The following is a 14684-nucleotide window of genomic DNA, read 5'->3' as shown; positions in this document are numbered from 1 at the left end:
TATTTTTCTACTGCTGACTTTGGTCCTTTTACCTACCTCTTATAATGACCCCTGTGATTACTGGGATCATGCAAATAATCCAGGATAATTTCCCCATCTCAAGAGCCTTAACTTAATCAAAACTATAAAATTCCTTTTACCTAGTAAGGTAAGATATTTACAGATTTCAAGGATTGGAATGTGGACATTTCTGAAGGGCCATTCCCCAGCCTACCACAGCAACATTAGAAGAGGAAACACAATGGTAGAATATATTAAAAATACTGATACCTGGACTTTTATATGTGGTGAAACTGCTTTTTTTTTTTAAGAAAGGAAATAAAATAAAGATATTTTCAGAGCAACTAAAATAGAGAGGGTTTGCTCTCTAATTCACTAAAGGAACTCCTAAAGGACAAATTTCAGACAAAGAAAAAATGATCCCAGAAGGAAGGTATGAGTCCAGAAAAAACAATAAGCAAAGAAATCACTAATATATGGGAAGATTTAAGCAAACATTGGATCAATAAAACAATAATAAATAACAAAGGCAATTAGAAAATATCTTCACACAAATACAAACAAAACAAAACAAAAAGAAAAACAAAACTTAGGAAATATAGCCAAAGCAGTGCCAAGAGGGAAATTTATAGCCACAAACCTTTACATTAAAAAAGAAAAAAGATCTCAAATCAACAACATAAATTTACACCTTAAGGAACTAGAAAAAGAAGAATAAACTGGACCTAAAGCTAGCAGAAGAAAAGAAAGAACAAAGATTAAAGCAGAGCTAAACCAAATGGAGAATAGAAAACAAGAGGAAGCTTAAAAAACAAGAACTGGTTTTTTCAAAAAGACACACAAAATTGACATTTTAATCTAAATTGAGGGCATATCCATTACCTGAATCTGGCCCCCACATCATGGACAGGAAGGGGAACAATCAGCCTTGTATCTCACAAATATTCGTAATAAATAAATAAATTAATTTTTTAAAAAATCTAAATTGACTAAGATAAAAGAGAGATGGTTCAAATAACTAGAATCAGATGCAAAATAGGGACCTTTACTGCTGATTTTATAGAAATAAAAAGGATTATAAGGAAAAATTATGAGCAATTGTACACCAACAAATTGAATAACCTAGATAAAATGAACAAATTGCTAGAAACACACATTCTTCCAAAAGTGAATGTAGGAGAAATAGAAAATACAATAGACTTATGACTAGGTTGAGTGAGTAATCACACATCTCCCAACAACAACAAGAAAAGCCCAGACACAGATGGCTTCATTGATGAATTTTACCAAACATTTAAAGAATTAACACTAGTCTTCCTCAAACTTTTTCAAAATACTGAAGAGGAAGGAATGCTTCCAAACTCATTCCATTAGGCCAGCTTTACACTGATATCATAGCCAGACAAGGACAACGCAAGAAAAGGAGACCAAAGACCAATATCCCTGATGAATATTGATGCAAAAATCCTTCATAAAATACTAGCAAAAAGAATTCAACAGCACGTTAAAAGGCTTAGACATCATGAGCAAGTGGGATTGCTCTCTGAAATTTTGACATAAGCTCCAACGTGGATGAATATGGAGGACATTATGCTAAGTGAAATAAGCCAGTCACAAAAAGACAAATACTGTATGATTCCATGTACATGAGATACTTAAGCATGCTCACAATCTAAGAGGCAGAAAGTGGAACAGAGAGGGCCAGGAGCTGGGCTGGGAGAGGGGGAAATAGAGGGTTATACTTTAATTGGTATGGAGTTTCAGTTTTACAAGATGAAAAGAGTTATGGAAATTGATGTTGGCAATGATTGCACATTATGAATGTATTTAGTAACACTGAACTGTACAATTAAAAATAACTAGGATGGTAAATTTTACATTACATGTGTTTTACCACACTACAAAATTTTTTTAAATAAATGAATGTTGACTTTTATCAAAATACTTTTCCATATCTATCTATGGTTATATATTTTTCTCCTTTACTTTACTAACATGATGGGTTATATTATTAGATTTCTTTCTGTAGAACTGTCTTTACATTTTTCAATCAGAGCACCACATTGTCATTTATTATTCTTTTAATATACTGGTAAATTCTATTGCTAACATTTCATTTTGGAGTTTCACACCTCTCATCATTGGTACAATTGATATGTTTTGTTGCCATTTCTTTGTCTGGCTTTAGATTTCTAGGATATGTTAACTTTGCAATGTGAACTGGGAAGTTTCCTCTTTTTTCTGTGTTGTGGGATAATTTACATAGAGAGAAATATCTATACCTTGAAGTTGTGAAAACTCTCTTGTAACATCACCTGGACTTGAAGCCTTTTTAGAGTAATTTTCTAATAACTTTTAATATTTATCCATGATAAATGGTCTCTTCACATCTTTTTAAATTACACTTTACATTTTTTCACCTATTCCTGGGGCTAGAAGTGATGGAAAGGACATGCTGCTTCACCTCCCAAGTGACAGGGAGTTGAAGCAGTCTCCAAGGCAGAGCAAGGACAGATCACAGAGGCAAGACCCTCCTGAATGCATGGGTGTGTGTGTGGTGTGTGTGTGCGTAGTATGTGTGTGGTGTACGGTGTGTGGGGATGTCAGTGTGTGGGGTGTGTGCACATGTGTGCATGTATGTGTGTGTGTGTTTCTATGGGTGTGGCATGTGTGCATGTAGCAAGTGTGTGGTGTAGGGTTTGGGGGTTCAGGTGTGTGTGGTGGGGGGACTGGCATGTGGTATGTGGTATGTGATATGTGTGGGTTGTGTGTGTGTGCACACGATGGCACAATTCTATAGCCTAAAAGGCTGGTACTCTCTGCCCTTCTCTTGAGTCCTAGAGAATCTTAGGAGCTACTTAAACACCAGGATTTCTATTGGAAGAATTCTGAGCCCCTCCAGACCGAAAACGTCATGTGAGTATGTGCATCTAGTCCCCCAAACACCAGGGCTCGTATTGTGGAAATTGAAACACTCAAGTTTGAGGAAGATTCTTGGGTTTTGTTAAACTAACAGTAAAGAGGCTTCATCCTACCAGACGGAAACTGAATACTTACTTTATGCCATACATACACAAATCACTTTAAATTATCTCATTTAGTCCTCATTGGATTTATGGAAATATTAAATAAGCTATCTGCTCAAGATTTGAAAAGTGCTTAAAATAGACTAAAATCACACAAGAATTACTGACATATAGAATTATGTAAAAAAAAACACTCAGTGATTAGGCTGGACTGCAATGTTTTCTAAACAAAACACTGTAGTCTGAATTTATAAAGTTCTGCACAAAATAAGGTCATGCACCTGACTCTGTTGTGTTTCCCGCTCCTTGCTAAGCAGCAGCGTGCAGCATTAGCCCCTCCAGTCTTCCCAGCAATCAGTGGAACACAGCAGCCTGAACAGATGCAGTCTCAGTGCCCAGCAGCTGGGGGCAAGAGAAGGGAAAAACATTGCTGAATGTCACATAATAACTGAATAGACTTAATCATCATGTGGGAGGACCTGAGGACCTACTGAAATACTTTGGGTGGGACCTGCAGAAATACTTGGGGTGGGATTTTCAGACGGATAAGGTCCTGTATTAACAAGCAGAGGCAAAGTCCAGTCTCAAAGTTGGGTTGCACAGTGACATACCAGTGGTTCTCAAACGTTAGCACTCATCGGAATCACCTGGAAGCCTGTTAAAGCACAGATTTCTGGTTCCCCTCTAGAATTTTAACTAATTGAGTATGAGATGGGACCTGAAAAGCTGCATTCCTAACAATTTCCCAGGTGACAGTGATGCTGCTGGTCCTGGGCCCTCACTTTGAGAACTGCACATTTTGATAACTGGATTATTCTCAGTATTATTACTTAAGTATGGGATCCAGAGCCAGTCCTTGGTCCTGGCAATGGCCATTAGCTTAGTAGCAACCTAAAGATTCTGGCTTCTTGCTGTAGATTGATTGAATTGTTTCCCCCAAATTTCATATATTGAAAGCTTAATCCCCACTGTAACTGATGACTGTGGGAAATACTATTATGATTATTGAAAGTAGAGCCTTGGAGAGGAGTCTTGGAGAGGTGATTGCATTGCAGGACCATGTAGTGGTGAGTGGATTAAAAATGGTGTCAGAGGAGTGGTTCTGAGGGATTTAAAAGAAGAGGAGAGTCTGTCTCTCTCACTCTGCTTTCTCTGCTTCCATCACCTTGCAATGTGAGACCTCTGGGTCACTGTCGCCGCCATCAGATGAACTTTGGACTTCCAGCCTCAGAAACTGTAAGCAATAAATTTCATTTTTCTTTATAAATCACCCAGTTCCAGGTATTTCTGTTATAGCAACACAAAACAGACTAATAGACTTCTTAAGAGATAAAGATCCTTGAGCTCCAGCTCATGGGATCATTTCAGGAGGAAACCAGTATTAGGTCCATTTGTGTATTTCAAACTTTTTTTTTTTTTTACTGCAACCCCCAATAAGCGATACAATTTACATCACCATGTGATTTTATGCACACACATCAGTGAAATAAAAATTTTATAAAACAATACTTACCCTTTTTGCCCGTGAGACACTCTGATATATTCTATTCTATTTTTTAAAAATGCTACAAAACTCACTAAATTGTTCTCATGACTCACTAAAGGATTGTAACTGGCAGTTTGAAAAATATGAGGAGGGTACATCAAAAAGTTCATGGAAAAATTGAATTAAAAGATAATGTGAATCCTTCCATGAATTACTTGAAGTCCCCTTGTATTAGGGACTGGATGAAGAAGGATCTGTCCTATTAGTGATGTGTGTGTTACTGCGGTGGAGGAAGGTGGGATTACATGCGGGTGGATAATTCATCAAACAGAAAGGGTCAAGACAACTCACCACATCAGGTGAACTTACAGAGGTCTGGTGCTACAGATCATTTTTTCCTGAATTTGCCTATCTTGTAGAGTATTATTTGTTCTAGTCAAATGCCTTCTTCCATGGGTTTTGTGGAACATAAAATATTATTTAAAACCTAAAATAGTGTCAATAAAAGCATTTTTAATTCAATGCAAAATTATATATTAATAGAACATAACAATTAAAAGCTATATGTTTGCATTCAAAGCTTCCCAAATTAATTTTGTAACCTCTAAATCCCAAACACTTATTGAGTTAGCCTATATGCAGAAATAGCATGATGTATGCCTCCAACTGTGAAAAAGTGGAAACTAGATATCATCTGGGCACTCCTTAGAAATGCTGACACTTTTTTCTGATTGCACTGAAGGTATGTGGGTGGGTGAGAACTAACACCAGCTTAATAACCCACAGGTGTCTTATAGTAAAATGGAAAGTGGTTAAATTGCCATTGTGAGGGGAATTTAATTATCATGAAGGCAGTTTTGCTTGTGAAATGACTGGGATCAAAACATATATATATATATAATTTAAGATGCCAAAGAATATGCATTAAAATAAACCAAAATACTATATCTTCAGGAAAACAAGCAAAGGCAGCTTGGTAGATTCTCCTTAGCTACTGCTGAGTGAACGATCTATTGATGTACATGTAGGATGCAGGTTTTATTGAATATCATTCCCAACGTAATAGTGGTTGACAAAGTGGAGAGTGTCGTTCAGATCACCGATTAGGTCATGATGAAAATATAGACAGGGAGAAATGCCAGAACCTGAAAGGCTATTCAAAAATGGCAATTTCTGAAGAGAAAATTGGGAGTGGTGTTAGCTACTTGTGGTGTTCTCTTTACGAAACTAGGAGTACTCTCTGGCTGTGTTCATGGCCTCCCTCTTCCACCCCAACCTCCTATAAGAAATGTTGCTCCAACGAGCACTGCACCCCAGAATAGCCAGACTGAAGGTCTGATGATGCTGCAAAGGGTTGAAGCAGCCCTCAGCCACCCACTTGACTCTCCCTCCATGGCCTCATTTTCTTTCTCAGTGGCCAGTCCGGTATGAGAGCCCTCACTCCAGGCCAGCCTGGGAAGAGCTGTTTTCCAGAGTGGGAAGAAGTGAGAAGGGACAATTGTAGCCACAAGGGGAAAGCCAAGAATCAGGAGTAAAAGTGCATCAACCCATGTCAGAGCCTGGAGGAAAGTACAAGGATTCTCACAGGGGCTAAGACAAAGTCAGAAGGCCAGGAGGTCAGGATCAGATCTGGACACCCGGGGATGAGCAAGAGGTGACAGAGTTCAACACACAGCTCATGAATGTGACAAGGGTCTGAGTGTTCCCACTCATGCAGTTGGATGCATGGCATGGGTTTAGAGCTGCTGCCAATTCAGAGATTTGCCTGACAATGGGACAATGTGGTCCTAGCAGCAGATTTGACAGACCAGGGTGAGGATGGCAGAGTGGCAGTGAGGACATGACACCAAAACCTCTGTAATCTAGCTCCATGGGTATTTTCAATTGTCAGCCATAATTTTATCATCCAGTAAGGGTCCTTCTCACACCTTAATGTGCACATGAATCACTTCGGCGTCTTGTTAAAATGCAGATTCTGATCGGGTAGGTCTGTGGTTGGGTCTGAGATTCTGCTTTCCTATAAAGCACCCAGGAGATTCTGAAGTGCTTGTATGAGGACCATGCTTTGAGTAATAAGGTCCTAGAGAAGTTTTCTAATTCTTATGAGGTAACCGACATTGCCCAATGTTTGAATGTTTTGCCTTCCGAAGCCAGAAGCTGAGTAATATCTTAATTATGTCTCTACCTATATTCATTGTCACGTGAGTGCACACACTATGTTATAATTCACCATTGTTTAAAAAGACGATTCAAAATTGTACTTGGACAGCTTGGTCTCTTTTAGAGGTATTTGGTTGCTAAATGCCAACGGCTCAGCTTGTAAGGGTACATAAAGGTAGAGGCCAGTATAGGGTATAATAATCGATGGAAGGGAAAAAGAGAAAAGGATTAGCATTTATTTAGGGTCTACTTGGCCAGACACTGTACCAGGCAGTGCTCACAGGGGCTGAGGCCTGCTGAACTCTTACACATGCCAAGCACTGGACTAAGAACATTTCACACATTAATCCTCACACCAAACATATATGTTGATACTTATGGAAAAGTCTTCACTTCACACAAAGGAAATGTAAGGCTTAGAGAGGTTAAACAGTTGCCTAGAGAGTTTAGCAGTGACAGGAGTTCAAAATGGGAAAGGTGTTATCCCATCCAGGGAATAACAATCCAGCAAGGTATTAATTGTTAGTCTTGTTTTTTAAAATATGAGGAAACTTGGTAAGGATAACACAATTAGTAGATGATGAAACATGCTTTCAACCTATGCTAACCAAGTAGTTTCAACCTTGCTGCAAATAGGAAATGCCTGGGGATTTTTAAATATAATAATTCCTTTATCTGAGCTCCACCTTCAACCAATTAAGTTCCAATCCCTGGAGATGGAGCCTGAGCATTGGCATTTTTTATAAGTTCCCAGGATATCTTAGTGGGAAGCCATGGTCAAGAGCTATTGCTTCTATGCCATGCCCCATTTGAGGGGCAAGAGAATGCTAGATTACATGTATTTAAATTGTTTCATTTTAACATGAGCCCTCCATCAGATCATATTGTACAATGGGAAGACAAGGCAGGTGAGCCCCTCCATCGTTAAGGAAATACAGATTGCATAGCTGCAAAATGCAGCATTGTTGCATTCAATGACAGAGCTCATGCAAACTGGCTGTTTCTAAATGGGTTTGTGATAATTTGGGAAGTTGGCTTACAAGAGATGGCTATTGGATTGAGTCCAGAAAGAAAAAGGAATACAATTTGAACCCAATGTCAAGGGAGAGAGTTTGATGACACCTTTTCATTTGTTCCTTTATGCTGCTGTCTGTGTTGCAGAAGGATCTACTGAGCCCAGTCTTAAAAGTCAGGCCTGGTCAAATTCAATGGTATACTATGTTCCTTAGCACTTCTTTTCTAGGAGTAAGTAGCCTTTGCTAATGCCCAAATTCTTGTAAGAAAATTGTTTTGTCTTCTAGGACTTCAGTGTGGATGTTAGACAGGATACTACTTCAAGATTCAGGATTGATTGGTTTGGACGCTCATCATCATGTAGTAGTGTTTCACAGGAAGCGTATGACTTCTCTTAGCACCGGATGTGAATGCATGTGACGAACACTCGTACAAGCAACTGTTTACAAGTGGAAATTAGCTGGAGTGAGTGTGTGTGTGACAATCTCTGTGTGTGTGTGTTTGTGTGTGTGTGTGTTTGTGTGTAAAGGTCTGTGTATGTGTGTTTGTGAATGTGTCTGTGAAGGTGGAGAGGAATGGATTGTAAAAAACATCAGTCAGGGCACTGTTAAATGCCAAATAAGTTAATGAACCTAAATCAACATGTTGTCCCAACTATCTGGTTATTTCTTGTATTCTTGGAGAACAGAGGAGAGTAAATCTCAAATGTTCTCACCACAAAAAAACGTTAAATATTTGCAGTGACAGATATGTTAATTAACATTATTTAATTACTCCACATTATATTTATAAATTACAACATCACTTTATGCCCCGTACATTTATAAAATTATAAATTATCAATTTACAGTAAAAAGAGTCTCTATAAAGTTCTGTACCTTTTGCCTCCAGAAATATCGATTCTCTAAAATAACCAGGCAAGAAGGGAAAATGCTAAATTTTCATTTGATTTACCTTAAGCAATTGCTTCAGCTTTCTCTTAGTGCTTCAGTCTTTTGGGTCTCAATCTTCTCACTGAAAAATGAGAGAATTCACTTATTCGGTGACAGTGTATTAATCACTTGCCATATTTCAGGTGCTGTTTTAGGGGCTGTAGATACAAGAGTGAATTAGAGAAATTCTCTGCCCTCATGGAGCTCATGTTCTAGTGAATAAGCAGAATATAATATAACATGATTAGAGTTATATCACGTATGATGATATATCACGTATCCTGAGTATAGCAGTGTTAAGAAGGGAAATACAGCAGTGTAAGGGGAACAGAGAACAATGGTGCCAGGGTTTGCTAGTTTAGACATAAAGGTCAGGAGTGGCCTCTCTGATGGGGTGAAACTTGAGCAGAGACTGAAGAAGTGAGAGAGTGAGGATGTGCAAACTTGGGGGAAATGTGGTCCGGGCAGAAGGAAAGGCAGGTGCAAAGACCTGGAGCAGGAGCATGAGGACAGTAGGGAGGCCAGTGTGGCCGGAGCAGGTGGTGGCAGGAGAGTGGAGGAGAAAGAATCATTGGAGAAGAATCAGGGGAGGGACTGCGTGGGGCCTCTGAGCCACAGAAGGACTTTGGTTTTCATTCATTATGTCACTCGAGGATTTAGAGCAGGTGAATGCTATGATCTGATTTGTAGCTGAAACCATTTCTCTGGCTGCTCTGTAGAGACTATTGAGGGTTGGGGTAGAAACAAAGGGAACAGTTAAGATGCCATAGCAGGAAATCACCGGAGATGAGGAGGATGTGTACAGGTGCTGAGAAGTGCTGGGATATATTTTGAAGACAAAGCAGATTCAGGACTTGCCGAGGGATGAGTTGGGGGTGAGAGATGGAGAAAAGTCAAGAACATGGGATGGATGGCTGAATTCAGAGTTCAATATTGGACATGTTAGGGTCAAGCTGCCTAGCACCTGTTCAAGTGGAAGGCTTCATAAGCTGCTAGGTAGAGAAGTTTGGGGTCCACTGGTGATGTCAGGGCTGATGATACACATTTGTGAGTTGTCAGTGTGTAGATGGTATTTAAAGTCAAGGAACTGGATAGGATACCTCGGGAGTGAGTGGGAATAAAGAGTCAAGGACTGAACCCTGGGGCATCCTGCTGCTTGGAAGTTTGCACAATGAGGCATGTCCTGCAGAGAAGACTGACTCCTTGATCCACTGGCTACTAAGCCAAAAGGGAAACCAGAAGTACACTAGAGCTGTTTCCAAACTCCTATTTTACAGCAGTGTAACTCTTTCAAGAATCATGTCTAAGTCTAATCTTACAAAGAAGCCAACAACAAAAAAATATTAAAACCCTGCTGTTTTAGGGACAGGTGTTAGGGGTGCTGAAATTCTACCCTTTGGTAGAAAATCCTCTCTGAACCCTGTGCTTTGTGAAAGCCAGTTGTCCCATCCACTGCAAGAGTTTGATTTTCCTGAATAAAGCTTCACTGTAAATATGTTTCTCACATGCCCAGGTTCCAACTGGAGATTGAGAAATCACACCTTGGTAAACCCACTTCGGGGGCAGAAGAGAGAAGATGGAGTTGACAGGTGTTATGGACTGAATGTTCGTGTTCCCCCAAAATTCATATGTGATTTGTTTTAATCCTTCATGTGATGGTATAGGAGGTGGGGCCTTTGGAAGGTGACTAGGTCATGAGGGCAAAGACCTCATGATGGGATTATGGCCTTTATAAGAAGAGACAGGAGATAGTTTGCTTTCTCTCTCCTCTTGCCATCTGAGGACATAACCAGAAAGCAGTCCCTCACCAGAAACCAAATCTGCGGCCCCTTGATCCTGGACTTCCCAGCCTCCAGAGCTGTGAGAAATAAATTTCTGTGTTTAAACCATACCATCTATGGTATGGTGTTACAGTAGCCTGAACCGACTAAGTCAGCAGCAAGTGGAGAGACCATTCTCGGTCCAGCCAGAGGCCTGGCAGCCACAGCAAACATCAGAGAACGTGGAATGTGAGAGGTGAACAGTTCTTACATGATGGATAGAGTCAGACCAAGTGCTGCTGCAGGGAGTAAACAAACACATTCTGTCCAAAAAACTGGGCATTCTTTTTTTTCATGCTTTACCATGCTTTCATAGATTCCACGCACCAAATCTGGTGAAATGAGGGAGCAATCAAACTAGCAACAGGCAAATAACAGATCTAACGATGAACGAGAATAAAATGTCCTACCACCATGTACCCAAAATACATGCTTTGTCATTTTTCTGACCTTGCGTCTTCATCTTGGGAGGCCACAGGGCCTCATCTGCCCCGAGTGCACTTTGACCTCACTCTCACACCCAGAGCACAGGGAGTAGGGAACCTGTAGTTAATTACTTGTTAGATTCACCTCTACATATGTTCAGAAAAACTGGGAAATTGATTTTGGTTCCCACCAAGCAATATATCTTCCCTCCTTTAAAACTATTCTTTCTCAGTGAAAGTTCAGTTTAAACAGCTGGGCTGTGAAGGCCTTAAGCTACAGTTCTTCTTCCTTAATTTTCTGCTTTTTAAAATGGGTATTGAGATATTCATGCATTTTTTAAAAACTCATTCACTCAGATATTTGCTGAGAACCTACTACAAATCAGGTACTGAGCTGGGTTCTAGGCACAGTAGAAAACAAGACAGGTCAATGTTCCTGCATTCAGGGAGTGTACATTCTGCAACAAAAGTCTAACTTGAATCATAAAACAGAGTGTCACGAACCCTCAATCAATTCCCAGACTTGAGCCGGTTTACAGACCCAGAACCCCTTGAATGAAGGGGTGGCTGATCTCCTTGAGGAGATACTCTGGTACACTACCAAAAATTTATACTATTAATCTTTCTCCCATCCCTCCCCAAGGGGACCTGAAGACTTTTACCAGAGTAACTTGCACTGGGGAAAGGGAAATAATCAGAAATTTCAGGGACTACTGGACACTGGATCTAAATTGACATTGATTCCAGGAGACCTGAAATGTCATAGTGGCCCTCTGGTTAGAACAGGGGCTTATGAGGGTCAAGTGATTAATGGAGGCTTAGCCCAGATATGACTCACTGTGTGTGCAGTAGATCCCTGAACCTGTTCTGTGATTATTTCCCCAGTTCCAGAATGCATAATTGGAATAAACATACTTAGCAGCTGGCAGAATCCCCACATTGGTTCTCTGACCTATGAAGTGAGGACAATTATGGTGGGAAAGGCCAAATGGAAGCCACTAGAGCTGCCTCTACCTAGGAATATAGGAAATCAAAAACAGTACCGCATCCCTGGAGGAATTGCAGAGATTAGTGCTACTATCAAGGACTTGAAAGAGGCAGGGGTCGTGATTCTCACCACATCCACATTCAAATCTCCTATTCGGCCCATGAAAAGGACAGATGGATCTTGGAGGATGACAGTGGATTATCGTAAGCTTAACCAAGTGGTGACTCCAACTGCGGCTGCTGTGCCAGATGTGGTTTCATTGCTTGAACAAATTAACACATCTCCAGGTACCTGGTACGCAGCTATTGATCTGGCGAATGCCTTTTTCTCCACTCCTGTCCATAAGACCCACCAGAAGCAGTTTGTTTTCAGCTGAGAAGGCCAGCAATACACCTTCACTGTACTACCTCAGGGGTATATAAACTCTCCAGCCCTATGTCACAATTTAGTTCACAGGGATCTTGATCACCTTTTCTTCCACAGAACATTACACTGGTCCATTACATTGATGACATTATGCTGACTGGACCTAGGGAGCATGAAGTAGCAACTACTCTGGACTTATTGGTAAGATATTTGTGTGTTAGAGGACGGGAAATAAATCTGACTAAAATTCAGCGGCCTTCTACCTCAGTTCAATTTCTAGGGGTTCAATGTCACGATGTCCCTTCTAAGGGGAAGGATAAGTTGTTGCATCTGGCCCTCTTACAACCAAGGAAGAGGCACAGCACCTTGTGGGCCTGTTTGGATTTTGGAGGCAACACATTCCTCATCTGGGTGTGTTACTCTGGCCCATCTACCGAGTGACCCAAAAGGCTGCTGGTTTTGAGGGGGGCCCAGAACAGAAGTAGGCTCTGCAACAGGTCCAGTCTGCTGTGCAAGCTGCTCTGCCCCTTGGTCCATATGATCCAGCATACCCAATGGTCCTTGAGGTTTCAGTGGCAGATAGCCATGCTGTTTGGAGCCTTTGGTAGGCCCCTATTGATGAATCACAGCAGAAACCCTTAGGATTTTGGAGCAAGGCCCTGCCGTCATCTACAGATAACTACTTTTCTTTTGAGAAACAGCTCTTGGCCTGCGACTGGGCCTTAGTAGAAACTGAACACTTGAGTATGGGCCACCAAGATATCATGTGACCTGAGGTACCCATCATGAACTGGGGGTAATCTGACCCAGCAAGCCATAAGGTTGGGTGTGCATAGCAGCAATCAATCATCAAATGGAAATGGTATATATATGATCACGCCCAAGCAGGTCATGAAGGCACAAGTAAGTTACATGAAGAAATGGCCCAAATGCCCATGGTTCCTATTTCTGCTATGATGCCTTCTCTTCCCCAGCCTGCACCTATGGCCTCATGGGGAGTTCCCTATGATCAGTTGACAGAGGAAGACAAGGCTAGAGCCTGGTTTACAGATGGTTCTGCACGATATGCAGGCACCACATGTAAGTGGACAGCTGTGGCACTACAAACCCTTTCTGGGACATCCCTGAAGGACAGTGGTGAGGGGAAATCTTCTCAATGGGCAGAACTTCTGGCAGTTGCACTTTGTTGTGCACTTTGCTTGGAAGGAGAAATGACCAGATGTGCGATTATATACTGATTAATGGGCTACAGCCCATGGTTTTGCTGGATGGTCAGGGACATGGAAGGAAGATGATTGGAAAATTGGTGAGGAGGAAATTTGGGAAAGAGTTATGTGGATGGACCTCTCAGAGTGGGCAAAGGATGTGAAGAAATTTGTTTCCCATGTGAATGCCCATCAAAAAGTGACCTCAGCAGAGAAGGACTTTAATAATCAGGTGGATAGGATGACCCATATTGTGGATACTGTCAGCATCTTTCTCCAGCCACCCCTGTCATTGCCCAATGGGCTCATGAGCAAAGTGGCCATGGTGGCAGGCATGGAGGTTATGCATGGGCTCAATAACATGGACTTCCACCCACCAAGGCAATTTGGCTACAGCAACCATTGAGTGCCCAATCTGCCAGCAGCAGAGACCAACACTGAGCCCCTGATATGGCACCATTCCCTGGGGTGATCCCCCAGCCATGTGGGGGCAGGCTGATTACATTTGACTACTTCCATCATGGAAGGGGCTGCATTTTGTCCTTACTGAAATAGACATTTACTCAGGATATAGATTTGCCTTCCCAGCATGAAATGCTTTGGCCAAAACTACCATCCATGGACTCATGGAATGCCTTATTCACCATCATGGTATTCCACACAGCATTGCTTCTGACCAAGGAACTCACTTCACAGCTAAAGAAGTGCATCAATGGGCTCATGCTCATGGAATTCACTGGTCTTACCATGTTCCCCATCATCCTGAAGCAGCCGGTTTGACAGAACTGTGGAATGGCCTTTTGAAATCACAGTTACAGCACCGACTAGGTAACGATACACTGCAGTGCTGGGGCAAAGTTCTCCAGAAGGCTGTAAATGCTCTAAATCAGTGCCTAATATATGGTACTGCTTCTCCCATAGCCAGCATTCACAGATCCAGGAATCAAGGGATGGAAATGGAAGTAGCACCACTCACCATTACCCCTAGTGACCCACTAGCAAAATTTTTGCTCCCTGTCTCTGTGACTTTATGCTGTGCTGGCCTAGAGGTCTTGATTCCAGAAGGAAGAATGCTTCCATCAGGAGACATAAAAATGATCCCATTGAACTGGAAGTTAAGGCTGCCACCTGGCCACTTTGGGCTCCTCATGCCTCTGAGTCAACAGGCTAAGAAAGGAGTTACAATGTTGGTTGGGGTGATGGACCCAGACCACCAAGGGGAAGTTGGACAAGTACTTCATAATGGAGATAAGGAAGATTAT

At 41.4% G+C, this 14684-nt stretch overlaps 1 pseudogene; it reads left to right on the top strand.

Moving 5' to 3' along the window:
• The window catches only part of LOC134364518 (uncharacterized), a 191895-nt pseudogene that overhangs the window by 169218 nt on the left and 7993 nt on the right, over positions 1-14684 (top strand).

Source organism: Cynocephalus volans, chromosome 16, assembly GCF_027409185.1.
Source record: "Cynocephalus volans isolate mCynVol1 chromosome 16, mCynVol1.pri, whole genome shotgun sequence".
In the NCBI taxonomy this organism is placed as follows: Eukaryota; Metazoa; Chordata; class Mammalia; order Dermoptera; family Cynocephalidae; genus Cynocephalus; species Cynocephalus volans.
The sequence above is the reverse complement of the archived record's forward strand: the minus strand, read 5'-3'. Positions and strand labels throughout refer to the sequence as shown.